We start from the raw sequence: 16,478 nt of genomic DNA, 5'->3' as shown, positions 1-16,478 counted from the left end.
ACAAGTGATACATTTAGAGACTTATTGAGACCATCAGGGAAAAGGGAGAAACATATTAAAATATATTACTTTGTATTGAGTCTCTCTCCTCAGTAGGGCGTGGGGCGGGAGACAGACAAGTCTGATAGATGCCACTGAGCATCCTTTATGACTGAACCAAGTCAGCCTTTTAGAGAATGGTACGTTTTCCATGTTCTTTGAATTAAGCATACTGTTTCTGTCAGAGGAGTCATGTGACTTTGACTATACAGTGTGATTATTTGGCAAAAGATTTCTTTATCTACCTGTTTATATGACTTTGATCTCTTTATCTCTCCCTCGCTGCATCCGACATAACCACTAAGCTTGATGAGAATCATAGGTGTCAAACTGATCCAGTAAAAGGCTGCAGGTTTTCATTCAAACCAAGCAAGAACACACCTGACTCGACTTATTCAATCACCTGAATTGTCTTCACACAGTTGTTTTCTGGATCAGGTGTGTTCTTGCTTGGTTGGAATGAAAACCTGCAGACACAGCGGCCCTTTACTGGATCAGTCTGACACCTAATGCATATGACATCTTCTGGCGTCTTTAAGCAACGTCTAGAGCGGGTGCTAGCTACTTTCATTAGAAAAGAGTTGGCAACACTGATTGTTCCCAATGAGAAGAGAGTGCATGCAGCCACATGCAGCCGCCAGGAGAAAAGGCGCTGCACCCAGTGCTTTTACAGAGTGCACCACCTTCTTTGTTTAGCCTCTTAGAGCACTTCTTATTGAGAATCTCAGAACTTTGCAGAAAAGCGCTGGTGTCATCACTATCACTCCTGTTCTGGAAACAAAGATGGACAAAAACATTTATGGGACACTGATGTTTCCTGTTGAGTGAGTGTTGTGCTTTTATCACTGTACGCATTGTTAGCTTGAGGTTAGCTTGTTGTCAGCTGTGTAGTCAACCCTCTGTTAGCATAGCATCAAGCTTAAAGCCTAACTAATGTTAATGTTGTCATAAAAACAAAACCCATGGACAGCGCTTCAAAGATTTTTTTATATTTTACATCCTACATTGTTTGCTTATATGCTTGCTAGCTTTTTGTATTCATTTTCTATGACTGTGTCGCTGCAACATTTCTTCACACGTTAGAGTGGCAAACTAACTTTCATGTATGCCACAACAAAGTGGGTACCCCACTCGTTAAAGCATTGTTCTGTGGGGTGGCCTTAGCTCACCAGGTCGTCGGCGCGCCCCATCAGTCCTTGGCAGCAACCTGGGTTTGAATCCGACCTGTGATCCTTTGCTGCGTATCATTCCCCCTCTCTCCCCTATTTCCTAAAACAATGTTTTTAAATTTCCTAATCATTGTTGAGTGCAAAGTTAGGAAGCTAAGCATTAAAGTGGTATGAAATACAGCTGCTCTGATACTGACACATGTATCTTCAATTTTACGGCCTTTAGCTCATCCTACTCTTCAGGTTTCCCAGCTATTGTGAGCCTGCTGTGTTTCTGACAGTCCTGACATGAGTCATCATAAGAACACGGGTCAAACCTGCCGTTCTGTCTTGTCTGTGTTTTGAAGAGGCCTCTGGAGGTTTTCTTCGGTCAGCACAGTCACTGAAAAGAAGTTAAGACGGGGAGCTTAAAGAAAGTACCATCTTACATCTGCCTCGTCTCACGTCGCTCTCGTTTTTTCTTCCATCCTTCATTCTTCTGCATTGCGGTTGCCATTCGTTTGGAACGTCTCAGGATCGTCTTTTCCATTCATTCCCAGACAGCTGGAGTGAGTTACTGGCTGTTTGGCGATCAGGGCAGCGGGGGGAGACGCAGATGGTTCAATTCTCATGTCACCCTGTCTGCTTGGCAGAGACGTCAGGGAGCAAGTGGAGAGGGATTTACTCACAGTCACTGAACATACCGTGTATATACATACACATACAGATGCACACACAAATAGGATCCAGTGCATACACAGTCACGCATGTATGTGTGGGGAGCTCTCACACACATTTTTCTCATTTACATTTTAGGCTTTTACTCGACACTTTCGTTCAGAGACACTTGGAGTGCAGCGGTTGTTACGCTTCAGTTCAAGCCATTAAAAAGCAACAACATATACAAGGGATCTTACAGGGCTCCTTTAGGGTATCCCACACATACAAAGGTATAGATGCAAATAAGTGCGTACACGTGTTTCCACACACAAATATATTGGAAAAGCCACAGAAACGACATAAATACCATCATGAGGTACCAAACCCTCCAGGATCCCTGGAACCCTCCAGGGAGTCCAGTCGCCGTTTCATGGCATTAAAATATTTTGTCATATTTCGTAAGATATTAAACGTGTTGTGGTGCATTGGTTTTCGTAAGATATCATAAGAATGCACTGATCAGAGTAAGTTGCTATCATTAAAGATTTCCATCTTTTTTATAATAGAGCAGCTTGAGGTGTTACGTGAATACTGTGAAAGTATCAAAACGCTCAATTCACAGAAACTGTGCCTTTAAACGAGGCGTCAGGACTTCCTGTACAGATGTGATGTCACAACTATACTATATATATGTAGAAAGTGTTGCCAATCGTGTTATAGTCATTCTCCAAATCCTGTGATGGTGCAGAGATGCCAAGAGCGCAGATGCGTTAGACCCGGAAACGCTGACCAATCAGAGCAGGCTGGGATTTTTTGAGAGGTGGGCTTAAAGGGACAGGCTAGTGTTTCAGACAGACGGTGAATACAGGTATATTCAGACGGAAAGTATGAGAAAAATAATGTTTTTTTTCGAACATTAAAGTATGTTAACATGTTCTAAGAGAAACCCAAAATGCAAGTATGAACTGGAAAATAATATAATAATATGGGACCTTTAAAAAATAGTTCAACCCTAATTGACAGCCTGTCTAACAAAATGCTTTTATATGGGTTGACAGTAGAAAAAAACAAATGTACCCATTTCATTTTCCCATGAATACATCTTGAAATTGGTTGTTTTGTCCAACATTTTTCAATTCATCATTATTTAAAACCGAGAAAAGCTACATATCCACATACCAGTTATCCAATTAACTTTCATTCAATCCATCAGATATTTGCCTTTTTATCGTTCAAAGATCCTTACGGTGATATCATCCACATGCCCACAAAACTCGCCAGTGGGTCTAGAGTGTTTGTGAGAAAAGCACAGGAAAACAGGCTCTAGCATATGAACCCATTAAAGCAATTTTTACCTTTCTGGCATGTCGCACAGCACTTTTGAACATGAACAACTCCGCCTCCCTCCAAAGTCACACCCTCTTCCCCCACTTGACCTGTGACACTCCCTCCCGCCCCGACGCATGCAGTGAGCAAGTGATCAGCGCAAGTGAAACCAGGCGACAGATGACAGGCAGGAAGCTCGGCAAATTAGACATTAATCAGAAATATATGAGAATTGACGAGTTTCAACACCTGGTGGATTTTTACATTTATGTGTGCCATACGCTTACTAGGAGATTTTTAAGATAACAAAAGAAAAGTGTAAAAATGCCAGAGGTAAAAATTGCTTTAATATTTACTTAATTACAAGCACATTTTCCACATTATATTAACAGTGGCCGTGCCTCGCACCATGTTTGCGCTTTATTCAAAACACACTCTTGGAAGTGGTGCGACTGCGAGAATTTGGAAAAACCCTCAAATTACTTTGGAGAGAAGAGAGATTTGGCTCTCCTGGTGTTTGTTTTGACAAAATGGGCCATGTTACAATCGAGGGTTGCTCAGCTTCAATAATTGTTTGCTGAATTTTTAAAGGTTTGTTGTCATACCTAATTTCCGCAGAAGGGCAGGCTGCATTCCTGCGGTGGACGAGTCGGTCATCGCGCTCGTCAAGGCCCCTCTCCTGCTGGGGAGGAGAGTGTGTGTGTTTGTGTGTGTGTGTGTGCGTGTGTTTGTGTGTGCGTGAGTGTGAGTGTGAACATTGCAGACACAGTAGGTGGGAAGTATCCATAGCAAGAAGACCCCGCTGACAGCTGCAGACAGGTGGGAAACCTTACAATAATATTGCACAGGAGTTAAGGGAGTGTGTGTGACTGAGTGAGTGCAGACATGTACATGCTCTGTATGCATGCGCATGTATGTCAGACTGAATGCAGGTATTCATGTCAGCTGATGTGTACTGAAATGATACCAGTACCAACCAACATACCACCATAGCCACATACACACTAGGGATTAATTGATTTCTTCCCACTTTTTAACCATGTTGTGAATTTTGTACTTATTCAAATGTCTAATAACTAAAAGTTAAGTTTTTTTACTTATTTTTTTGGCTGTTGAATTAAAAAAATGTCCAAGTCCCAATCCTCTCCACAATAAAAAAATAATTTTTGATGACTCATTTTGACCTCATGGGGCGTGTACATGAATGTACCCGATCTACTGGGATTAGGGGTGACTAGCTAATCCAACCAGTCATATAATCAAAGTAGACAGTAAGTGATGATGTCACTCAAAAAATATGTCTCATCACAGAAACAAAAGATGCTCTTACTGCCATTTCAGTGTGACCTTAAAGGGATACTATGCCGATTTAAACCCAGCTCTGTGTCTTGACAGTGTGGGCAGTGTGTGCAGAGGTTTGTGATTTCCCTCCGAAGCGGAAATCCCAGTGGATCAAAACAGGTGAGGTCCAGCCACAGAGGGAAGCCAAACACCGCCCATCTGCACATACTGCCCACACTGTATGTCCAGCATTGTCTGCAACTACAGACAATTTAGCTCCTATAGTTATTATCATTGTTATAATGAGAATTGACTCTTTTAGCTCAGTTTTAGAGGAACTGAGAGTTATGCAGCAGCCATGTTGTCAGTGGTCAGAAATTAGAATTAGAAATTGGTGGCTATTCGTAATGACAATACAATACAAGTGCAGTGCTATTGGTCTCCTCTGGGATTTGAGCACTCCCTATGTTACACCTTGACTCCTTGCCATGGTTAAAATCTTAGGATAATGTGCACACTGTTGAAGCCACAGCGCTTACTAACTTTGACAGTCTGGTCACCAAAAACCTCTTAACTATGCTTCTGAGCTAGCCTCTCGCTGCGACTCCCACATGTAGGCTAACAGCCAATATACATGGGGAACAGACGTGCAGCGAATGCAGGTGGGTGCAGTGTTGTTTTTTTTACCTACTAGAATCTGTGGCTGCTGCCAGCTTCACTGCCTAACATTGAGTTTTAATACAGTTGGTTCTGCAGGTTAGCGAGCTGTGGCTGACATTGTCCTCTGGTACAATGAGGTATGTGTCTTAATCATTTCAAAACAGATTTGACAGATTTTTTACTCAGTTCTATGTAGTTTTTACTTGTTGGAGGGCCGAAAATAGACAAGCTGCATAAAACTAGAGCTGAGCTGAGATGCATGGCTTCCATGGCCCATGTAGCAGCTTCTATTGGATATAACGTTGGAAACCCTGAATTCTTGTCATTTTTGTGCATTAAATTTGTGAAATTTATGGATATCGAATATCAGGATATTATATCCGTAACAACTTTCAAAGCTGCTGCTGGTCGAACCGTAACACATGCATGTGTTTCATCCATGCACCCATGCTGCTGAAGAATCTTCACCTGTGCACCGGGCGAGTTCATCTTCTCATCTTACCCCTTCATTTCAAGGCTGCCAGACTGGTACACACTGAAAATAAAACTTCAAATGCAGGAGAAGCCCATAACTCAATCATACCCCACCATCACATCAAAATTGAAGTGAAAACCAAAAAAGTATCCTTCAGAAGTGACTTTCTTTCTTTAGTTATCTGCAACTCTGAATCTGCTTTACAAATGTGTTCAGGACTTCCATTACCAAGCTGTCCCTCGCTGAGGTTTTTATGGTGAGATAAAAGAAAACCCAAGAAGGTTATCTCCAGCTCAGCTGACATTCCAGCTCAGACGATGGTGTTGACTGCAGCCCGCTAATTGAAGACACATTTGAGAGATGCCTCGCTGTGTGCCAAAAATGGGCTTTCACTGATCTGGCAATCCTGGTGCAAGAGGGACCTCCAGTGGCCGAGTTAGTCATGAAGAAGTACACTATACTGTCTGAAATACATGTCAGATGATGTAGAGCACATTATGACTGAGTGGAGTTCTCTAGAAGTCAGACACAGTCATGTAACTACCTCAGCTGCTTTGACTTTCATTGCAATAATGTAAATTTAGAGTCTGTCAGAATGGTTTAAGTTCATTGACAGTTCATGAGAATTTGACATCTGGACTATGAAGTGCACTATGGGTAGTCTTTTAATGAAGGGATTTATAGCTACAGCATTGCATTAATACTGGGGCTTCAACTTTCATGAAGTTGCACAAACTCAGTTTACTGCCAGGAGTTTACAATAAAAGCATCAAATTAGATTTGATTACACTCGTTCCCAGATTGTCAAATACCGATGCTTTGTCATGACACTTGCTGTCCAATATCGATCCACAAGGCCTTTCGCTCTAGTTTTTGCAGTGTGCCCCATACTAGTCAGTCCTTGGCTGTTTTTTTTTTGCCAATTCAGCATGTTGAATCAGCCGCAGAGCCGTCAGAGTCTGTCGATTATAGAAATCACTCTGATTGGCGGTTCAGTCAGTCATAATTTGTGTTATTCTTTGGTATACGTGCTAACTGGCTCATTAGCATCTTGAGCAGTCCTGTCGGTCTTCCGTTTCCTTTTTTCAATAACGAACACAGTCTGCTGCTGCCTGCTGGTATGGAGAGTCATTTCCTCTCACGCAGGCGCAGAAAATATCCATTCTAGTTGGCTGTCAGCTGGATTCAAGTGCCACTTTTTGAGCGAGAGACAGGCGACGTGAGGTGGCGCAATAGTCGGCCTTCGTCATCACTCGTTCTTTGAAGTCAGCTTGGTGCGTCCAGAAATAAGAGGGACAAAGTCCGCGAAGGGAGGAGATTGGGATGGTGGATGGGTCAAACATAGGACTTTCACCCGGTAGACTGCAGTTCATGCCAAGTGGGCTTAATATAGCAAGTAGTTTTGTTTAAATTCACAACGCCTGCCCAACTCCTAACAGGCACACTGTAAATGAACTTAAAGAATTGCTCTGGCTACAAACAAGCCAGTGTTACATCAGTACTCAAAGGAATATCCAATCTTGTCAACATGCAGTAGTCTTGTCCTTAAATATTATACAGTGTTATATTCTGGCCAATGTGGCCATCTTGGCTGTGGGGTATCAAGTTTATTTCATACGTATGCATGCTCACAGTTGACTGTTGCTACTCAGATTCTTCCTTCTGGTTCATGACATTAAGAATTGTGAGGCTGGGAGTGAGCTGACTGAGCTTTTTAATGCCTGGCTTTAGCAGAGCTTTCATCGTGGCTTCACATGCTGAGGAAGAGCATCATGATTTAAAGAGAGTTGACAATAATACTTCTCCACACAACATGCTATAGCCCCTCCAGGAGCCAGGCAGCTGTAGCTCAACTGATGTTTTAATGGCCAAAAAGAGAAAAGGCAAAGTAAGACTTAACTACTGATATCTGACATTCTTCCCAGGATCCCTTCTTGTTTTTTTAACGTGCCAAAAGAATAGCTGCATGTCTAAAAGAGAAACAATGAAGAAAGGGAGAAGAAACAGGGACGGAGCAGAGGAATAAAAACCTCCAAAACAATCCTGCCCTGGCACACAAAAGGCATTTCAGGTCTGAGAGCAAATAGATTGCAGATGTCGCCTCCGAGTCCTGAGGAGGAAATGTTTACAACCTGGTCCACCTTGTACACCAAATTGGTGCCAGCAGCATGGCCTGATGTCTTGCTGGTATTGCATCGAAGGACAAAATCACTTGTGACTTTAGTTGACAAGGTCTCTATAGATAGGCATTGAATAGTCAGCCCGTCAAAGTCTCCATGCAAATTCTGACATCACGATGTGGGTTTTTTCACCTCTTAAAGGAAGAGTTTGGAAAATATGCTTCTTCACCTCCTTGCCAAGTGAAGGAGAAGATTGATACCGGCTCTCGTGTCCGTACAAGCTGAAGCCAGCTGCTGGTTAGCATAGCTTAGCATAAAGACCTAGCCAGGCTCTATTTAAAGGTAATGAAATACACCCACCAGCTCCCTAAGCTGACAAATTAACACTTTGTGTCGTTGTGTAAAAAAAATGTAAAGAGGACAAGTTGGGTTTTTGTGTTGGCGATTAACTTTAGAGTTGCTAGTTTTACCATAGACTGTACGAAAAATGGACGTAGCCTCTTTGTCGAGTTCCGTTCTCTCAACTTGATCCAACCATCCTCGCCTATGGGACTCGCCATCTTGTCAGACTTTGACTCCGCTTCATTTCCTCTTACCAAAAAAGGTAAGAGGAATAGTGTCAGGTTGGGGGGAGGGAGATACGTCCATCTAGCTGATGTATACTGAATTAGCCACATTAGGACCAACCGGGCAGGAGCTAGGCTAACAGCACACACTACTAGATAAACGGGAGTGGGAGTTAATGTTGAGATTTTTTTCAGGGAACCGGCGTCTTTCTTTTTTTTTTTTTTTTTTTAACAGGGCGAAGGTAGAGACTGACACGGCAGTTCTAGTCAAGTGTCAGTCAAGTGGAAAACACACTCGACCCAGGCAGCCATCATTTAGGATCTATAATTTAAACTGATATTCAACACGGTACCATACCCATAGAGTGTAAAACACCGACCCTCACGGCCCAAATCCTCCCAGATCTCCAGATTAGCATCTAGTGTATGTGCCATCGATAGTAGGCTAACTTATATTGCAAGTCATGGGGCAAGGGCTGCTATCGAAGTAGCATAACAGAGCTAACGTTAACATGTTGTGTTCCTAAACCATCTATTAGTACAAAGAAAATTCACCCCCCTCAGTGTTGTCATGGAGATATGACCTAAACATACAGAGTAGAATGTTTTTTGTACCAGGCTTTAAATATTGGCAAAGACTTTTAAACACAATGCTTCTTATTTCTAGATAAAGTTCTTTAGTGTTTTGAAAGGCAATTAAAAATGGTTGTCTATTTAATATTCATGTTTTTAACAGACACTATTTTCCATAAGTCAGAAACCTTTGTAGGCTGAACATCACGGCTCGAGGTTTAGTTCAAGGTATGCTGGTCAGCTTTTTGACTCTGACCAGCCGCGTTCAACCGGCGTTGAACTGTTGGTCCTCTAATATTGTTTTTTTCCTCAAGTCCATGTACTCCAGTATATGTTGGACTCAATCTCTGAAGTCTCTCCCGATACCAGATTGCCCTTCTCTGAGAGCATCAGACAGACATGCAGTTCCTTGTGAGGCGATTGAAGCGTGTTAAACCTTTTTCTTTCATCACAGCTCAATCGTGATAACAGCAGGACAGATAGGAGCGAACGCTGTAAATGTTTTTAGACAGCAGAGATTACAGCTCAAAAGATGAAAACTATACTTTGAAAGAGGAGCGCTGGTGAGTTTAATGAATATCAATGAAACCAAGTTACGATGACGCTGCCGCATCAGCAGGTTTTCATAGAAGCCGTCGGTTTTTCTGTGTTCACGAAATACTCAATTTCTTGTTTCTGTAGTGGAGCCGATTGGTCTTATACTGTGGAAAGTAAACCCAGAAACATGCTTCATTTGCTGATTGCATTGAGTTACAGAAGCTAGTGGAACAGAGACCAACACGATGTCAGGATGTGGCTCTCTAAAACAGAGAAGTCAATCTTCACATCAATAAAGCTAATTAGTGTATTTCCTAAAATGTCAAAGTATTCCCTTAGATAGTATTGTAATTTGTCTGTGTTTGTATGTCGATGTGTAGATATATCTTAGAATAATACGATCCATGAAGCGTTCTGAACAGCTGAACTTTAACACTCTTTTTCACAATTTATGCGTCTCTGAGTTTAAAGAAAAACGTTGTCTTTGTGCCTTCATCTACATCACTGCTTCATGAATGACATCATAAAAAAACCTGATTTAATGGCAGAAAATCAAATTAAGGGTATAGCTTTCTCATCCACCCATCTGGTTCACAGGTCATCCTGGAAATCTCCTCTACAGCAATCTATCAAATTTTAAAAAAGAACAACAAAGAGCAATATTGACAATGTAATAACAATGAGAAACGGCCACCATAATATCAGCCAAAATGCCTTGCCAGTGTAAACACTCCATAGAGTGGAAAGAATATTTCTCAACATAAAACACATCTGTCTTCCAGACCGTTGACATTAGGCTTCGTACGACAGTAAAGGGAGCCTTTTTCTCCCAGCCGGCTGATGCTGGAACGACCTTGTCGCTGTGCTTCACCTGTGCACTCGATGGTCCGGACGGCTGAGGGCTGCCGTCTGGGGCTCATCGCTGCCGCCACACACACACACACACACACACACACACACACACACACACACAGTCACCCTTCAGTCACCCCATGGGCTGTAAAATAAGCTGCCGCCACATGCCAACCACGGGTCAATGATGTGTCAACATCTTGCCACTGTCAAGCCAGGAAAACACACATGCACAGACGTACACACACAGCTACACACTCGTTTGTGTTACAGTTGGGAGAAGCCTTTATTGTCTACATTTATCGCCTAACCTCAAACCGTTTTCCTTCCAGCTGTGCATGCTTAACCACAACTTTTACCTTAGACTAAACCCAAGTCCAAACCCATAAACGCTCCTTAAAGAAGTAAAGACCGGCCAAATTGACCTCACTGAAGAAAGAACTCACACTGGCTCTCCTTTGGATATAAAATCAAGGACACACACTCAGATGGTGCTACAACTCCCATCAATCATCTTCTGTCTGCAAAGAGCCTATTGAATCCATACAAGCTGAAGGCTACGAGCCAGGCAGCAATGAATTGGTTCACATATTCATAGTGACACAGTGAACGTAGCCAGGTGGAAGAGGGCCTTAAAGAAGCTCAAGGTTGTCAAACCCTCCTTACTTTCTCAAAAGACACTTAAAGGGAAAGTTTGGCTATTCAATAGTATGGTTTTATGAAGCACTTATTCATAGTCAGTGTGTTACCTACAGTAGATGACGGTTAGCACGCCACCAGTTGGAGAAGCAGACAGTCGTCCAACCATTTGTCATTGCCTTTCATTTATTTGATTATCCTATAAACCTCGGAAAAGTCTGATCCAAACAACTGATCTGTGGCGGACTGACTTGTACCTCACACAACCCCAGAGAGAGTCTTGATGAGTCCTCTGCTCTCTTGTTAAGAGTAGCTTACCTATTCTATGCACCCTCCTATCAACGAATCTCATGTGAAATCCCCAAAACTGCAGGTTTCTCACACAAGCCTGCACAGCCTTGCAAAAACCTTGTAGTCCTGCAGTACGCCTCAGCCGTTTTCTCATGGGAAATCTCATGTGAAGTTTCCTTTTCCCACATGTAGCGCACAACATGCCAATAGCCCACCCATGCCTGGGTAGAGCGTGCAAGAGGCAGGGCATGATGTAGGTTACACCGCGGTGTGGAAGCCGGTTTCGTAATTCGGTCATAAACAACCAACTCACTCGCTGTTCCTTGAATTTCTAACGATTTCTGCCTCTGCCCTTACTATATGAACCAAAGTTCCTGAATTTCATCATCATTTCATCTCTCCATCACCCATCTTCTTCTTCCCCTCGGATGTTTGTTTTCTTCTGGTTTCGTGCGAGGCTGCCCACTCGCTCTCTGTGAATACTCCACAGATGCTCTATTCCCACATGGATGGACTCAGAAGACTGATTTGCGTTCTCACGTACAGCTCTGCAGTACTTGTGTGAAAGGCTGAAATGTGCTATTCGTCCTCAGCTCCCTGCCAACGATTGCCCCGTTGGTCTTTGGTAAGCCCAGGTCAATCACTTCTTCATCCGCCTCCTTCATAAACACACAACAATCAGACAGCCAAGATGAAAGTAGAACAACAATACGCATGATGTGCAACGGCAGCATGCAGTCATTGTTAAAGTTTGAACAAAACAGACATTGCGTGCAGCTTTTTCTGCTTTTGTGTCACATTTATAAAAAAGATGCCCACCACAAACACAACAAACATGGCGACTACCATCCAGCGCTTGCATGTCAGTAAATAACTTGTCAATAGTCTTTAATCATAATCCAAAAAACATTGCAGAGGGACAAAGAAAACAAGGTCCTCTACCACTGCTCAAGTTGTGCAATGAATTAATGATTCCTCTTATTCATTATTTAGCTTTTTGTATTTTTTACTTGGATCCATTAAACGTCTCTGTTGTGATCATAGTGTTTGGTGCGTGGCTCCTGCAAACTACCACCTCTAAAATGTGCAAGTTAAAAGCTTTGCAAACGCTTAATATGTGCTGTGTTTGCTTTATTGTTTTAGAACCTGACCTCCCTCTTTAGCCCATTGCCAGGTTTGTATTTTCACTTGCAATTCATTGTGTTTATGAGGAGGATTCCTCTGCATGTGATGTCAATGTTTCTGCTGGGAAAGAATAGCTTCGTGTTTACATGCAGCTTTGTTCCGTCAGGTTGCTCGCAGCACGCAGCATGGGCGTTATCGGCTAAGATCCTCCGCCACCAAACAAGACCCTCTCTTAAAATCCCAACACCTAACCCTTGTATGTGTTTACTCTCGCCGCTGTTAAACATTTACATACCCATCCAAACAGTGTCAGAGCGAAAACCACATCGCCCCGCTCTGTTTTACATTAGCATGCGGCCGAGCAGTTTGTCTCTTCCTCTGAGTGGGAGAAACAGTCCCAAAGCATCCATAGTAATCAATCTGATCTGAACCAAACAGCTGTATACACTGAGGACATAGGAGTAAACAACTTTTAACTCAGCTGGACTCAAGTCTCATCTCCGCAAGCAGCAAATAAGACATGACTCTATGTTTTACCAACATTTTGTCTTTTAGTTTAAGCTCGGAACCGCAAACAACTATGTGCCGAACATCCCAGAGTTTGTTTTGAGAGCAGAGACGGACGAATATTTCTCTAAATGGACTCCAGCTCTCATTAATGTTTAAGGAACGCTTTCTATTCACAATAATTGAACCTTTTCCAAACCCATGTGGTGTTATTTATTATCCATATAAGCTACATACAGTACACACTTGTACCACATAATCTGTGTTTGTGCAAGCAAGTGCACAGACAAAAGTCACACGTGGAAATAAGTCTCCCGTTCTCCATTTTAACAAGTCTCACTTTTTTAATGGGTATAACCTGGTGTTAAATGTGTTTTGCCTGGCTGTGACGATGGTTGGACATAAACATGCTATTCTTGCTGTACCTATAATTGTTCTATTAATAACGGCCATAATGTCTGAGTCTTGTTCTGCATGGACGGGTGCAGCAGTATTTATTGTGTGCAAACGCAACCTGTTTCCAGCTGCCACACGTTGTTAATCTCCGGCTACACCTCTGCCACTCACAGCCCATTTAGGTCAGACTCTTTTAACGCTTGGCAGTCAGAAGGGGGAAGGCCTGCTGCCGCTGCCACCGGTGTCCCTCGTGGTCATCGGCGCCGCCGCAAATCTGCTGCCACACCTTTGCGACAAGACGTAACACCAGGTTCCGCAGCCTGACACGTCTGAAAGAGAGCAGCATCGCCTCGCCTCTGTTCCCGCTGCCCCTTCAACCGCCGTCCCAGACATGAAAGTATTGCATAACCCTCAAATACATGCGCACATTCCTTCATAGTGGTGCTCCTTCAGGGACGAGCGCACATGGACCACCTGGGCTGACACTTGATAGAGTTTAGTCTAGAACTCAGACCTGAAGCTGGCCTGTACCCGATGATCCCGACTGGTAATGCAAAAGTGAGACTCAGACTCGGTTCACTACAGGATGAAATAAAGCATAAACAATGCATTGCCTACAGACAAGGCATTTCTCAATTTGCAGTCTTGTTTATATTTGTGTTCTTATGGATGTAATAATGTGCGCTGCAAGTACTGTTGCGGTTTAAATAGCAATGTAATAACTGGGCGATTTGAGGGTGGATGACATCTCCCTTGTTAGCATGCCCCTTGTTAACCTGTCATCCCCCGCTCTACCCATGTAGTAGCAGAGAGAGTGCAGAGGCAGTGGGGTTGTTTAGTTGAATAAATCAATCTAGTCTGCCTGACGCAATAATCTTTGATCTGACTGAGGTTTGTGAAACTTAGGGCGCACTCACACTGTCCTTCCGTACCGTGCCCGGTGCTTTAGGGTACTTGCCCCCCCCTCCCTCTCCCCCCGCGGCCCAGGCCTGTTTGTACTCACACAACCTGAGCCTCGCGCGAATGCTTCTTGCTGCCTATACGTCATCGCGCCGTAACACGTTACACGCATAGATTGATGTCTGAACAGGCGCACATAAAATGACGTCAGAACCGCCGTAGGCCTCGTGATCGGGCGCGTACACGTGCGCACGTTCGTGCTCATACATGTGCAAACGTGCTTTACAAAAGCCAACCTCTCCCAAACGGTCCGTGGCCACAAACGTGCCGCAACTATGCGCGGTACGGTTGCACTCACACTGGTCAAAAAAAACTAGGCTTTAGCCGTGGAACCTGTTTGGGCACGGTACGGATGGACAGTGTGAGTGCGCCCTTAGAATCTACGGCCCTGACCATGGCTCTGAAATATCTGCAGCCTAACTGTGTATTGATAAAGCCATGGTGTCAGAGTGGTGCCGAAGTAGCAGACTGTTTTTTTACTGTGACTTTTTCCCCACCATAGATGTTTAAGAAGCAAGATAGTGTAACTCATAAAAGTGGTTTCCTGTATCTGTGTCACGTGTGTTTCGTCCCGGCCCCACCTCTTGAGTCGACTAACGACAGGTCCTGAGTGTATTGATTCCAATGGGAGAAGTGAACGTGAACACAGATTATGACCGATCTCTTCGCCTCATAGTCAGCGAAGTAAATATTGGACCCATTTTTAATGAGCCACGTGCTGCTAAGAACATTCTGACACTAAAATGGCATTTTCACAGACAAATCAGGAGAAAATTAACAATATTTGAAATGTATTTCTGTCTCTTTCGCTAACGTTGGAGAACACAGATGACTCAGTTTTGAAATGCTGAATATGGCTGGTTAGTTGTTTAAATATCTAATGTAAGCAAAAGAAAACATAGATGCACTAAGGTTCAAACCCTGGGACACTCCACCCCTGAACTACGTAAGAATGTAACCCCCACCCTAGCTTGATGCATCCTATTTTCCTTTTCCTCCTCATTGTCTTTGCTTATGTTGATATATTTTGTGGACCACAGGATCTTGTTGGAAGACATTTGCACCTTATGACTCATCATACTAGTTCTGAAGTCTCATATTCCCCCCTCATCTTTTTGATTAGTAGGTATGTAACCCAACTGGCATGGAGTGCAAATGAACAAACAATGAGTGTGTTTCTGTTTCTTGCAAAGTCAGCTTTATTATAAGTATGCTCCGACCTTAATGTCTAGGATTAATTTAGGTGTTCACCCTAATTATCACACAGGGAGCAGGAATGAAATTCAGTATTTTGGTAGATGACTAAGATGCTGAACTAATCCCAGGAGTGGAAACTGTTTATGAGAGTGAGTGGAAACTATTTGCTTTAAAGCTTTTTAAGTATGTAGTTGTACAAATAATCTTCATTTATGTCATGTTTCTATTCGCATTGATTGTCACTTTAAAGTTGTGTATATCCATTGATCGTATTTTACAATAGACATAGGATTTGGATGCCTGAGAGAGGAATTTGCATCCTGTGTCCCGTGTGCTCTTGGGCTATTCAAACTTTTAATTGAGGTTAGGAAAATTGTTGTGGTTGAATATTAAAAAAGTAAATGCCTCCTGTTTAGGGCTTCAAGTCTATTGTTGACCTTTTTAGTAGTTAATGAAACAAGTGTGTTGAAGTGCCATTAAAAGAGTATCACTCGTGCTGTGGCTACCAGGAATTAGAGGAGACATATAACGCTCATTTTCAGGGTCATGCTTGTATTTTGGTTTCAACTAGAACATGTTTACATGCTTTAACCAGGAACAGAGAACATATAAGTCATATTCACATTACTATAGATATTATTATAGTCACTGGAAGTGTGTCTGTCTCTGTCTTTGTGTCTGTCTTTGTCTCTCTCTGTCCGTCTTTTCTTCCTCTCTCTCTCCTGCTCTTCCTCTCTCCGGTGCAGACAGATGTCCGTCCTCCACAGAGCTGGGTCTGTCTGACGTTCCTGTCTGTTATAGTGAAGGTTTTCGTTGCCACCGTACTCTACGGGGGAATTGTTGGGTCTCTGTTTATCATAAATAAGTCATAGAGTGTGGTCTTTACCTGCTCTGTAAAGTGTCCTGAGATAACTTTGATTATGAATTGGCACTATAGATAAAATTGAATTGAATTGAATTGAATTGAATTGAATATTACAACCGGACTGACGTCATTATACTGGTGTCCTGTGATGTTGAGGATTGATTTCTAAGTTATTTCACTTTCTTGTTGGCTTTTTAATGGTTTATCTCCTTCATACCTCAAAGGTTTCCTATCTGAGTATGTTCCTAACCGTCCTCTGGT

Source organism: Echiichthys vipera (assembly GCF_963691815.1).
Source record: "Echiichthys vipera genome assembly, chromosome: 6".
NCBI classification, from domain to species: domain Eukaryota; kingdom Metazoa; phylum Chordata; class Actinopteri; order Perciformes; family Trachinidae; genus Echiichthys; species Echiichthys vipera.
This window is presented reverse-complemented; position numbering follows the sequence as displayed.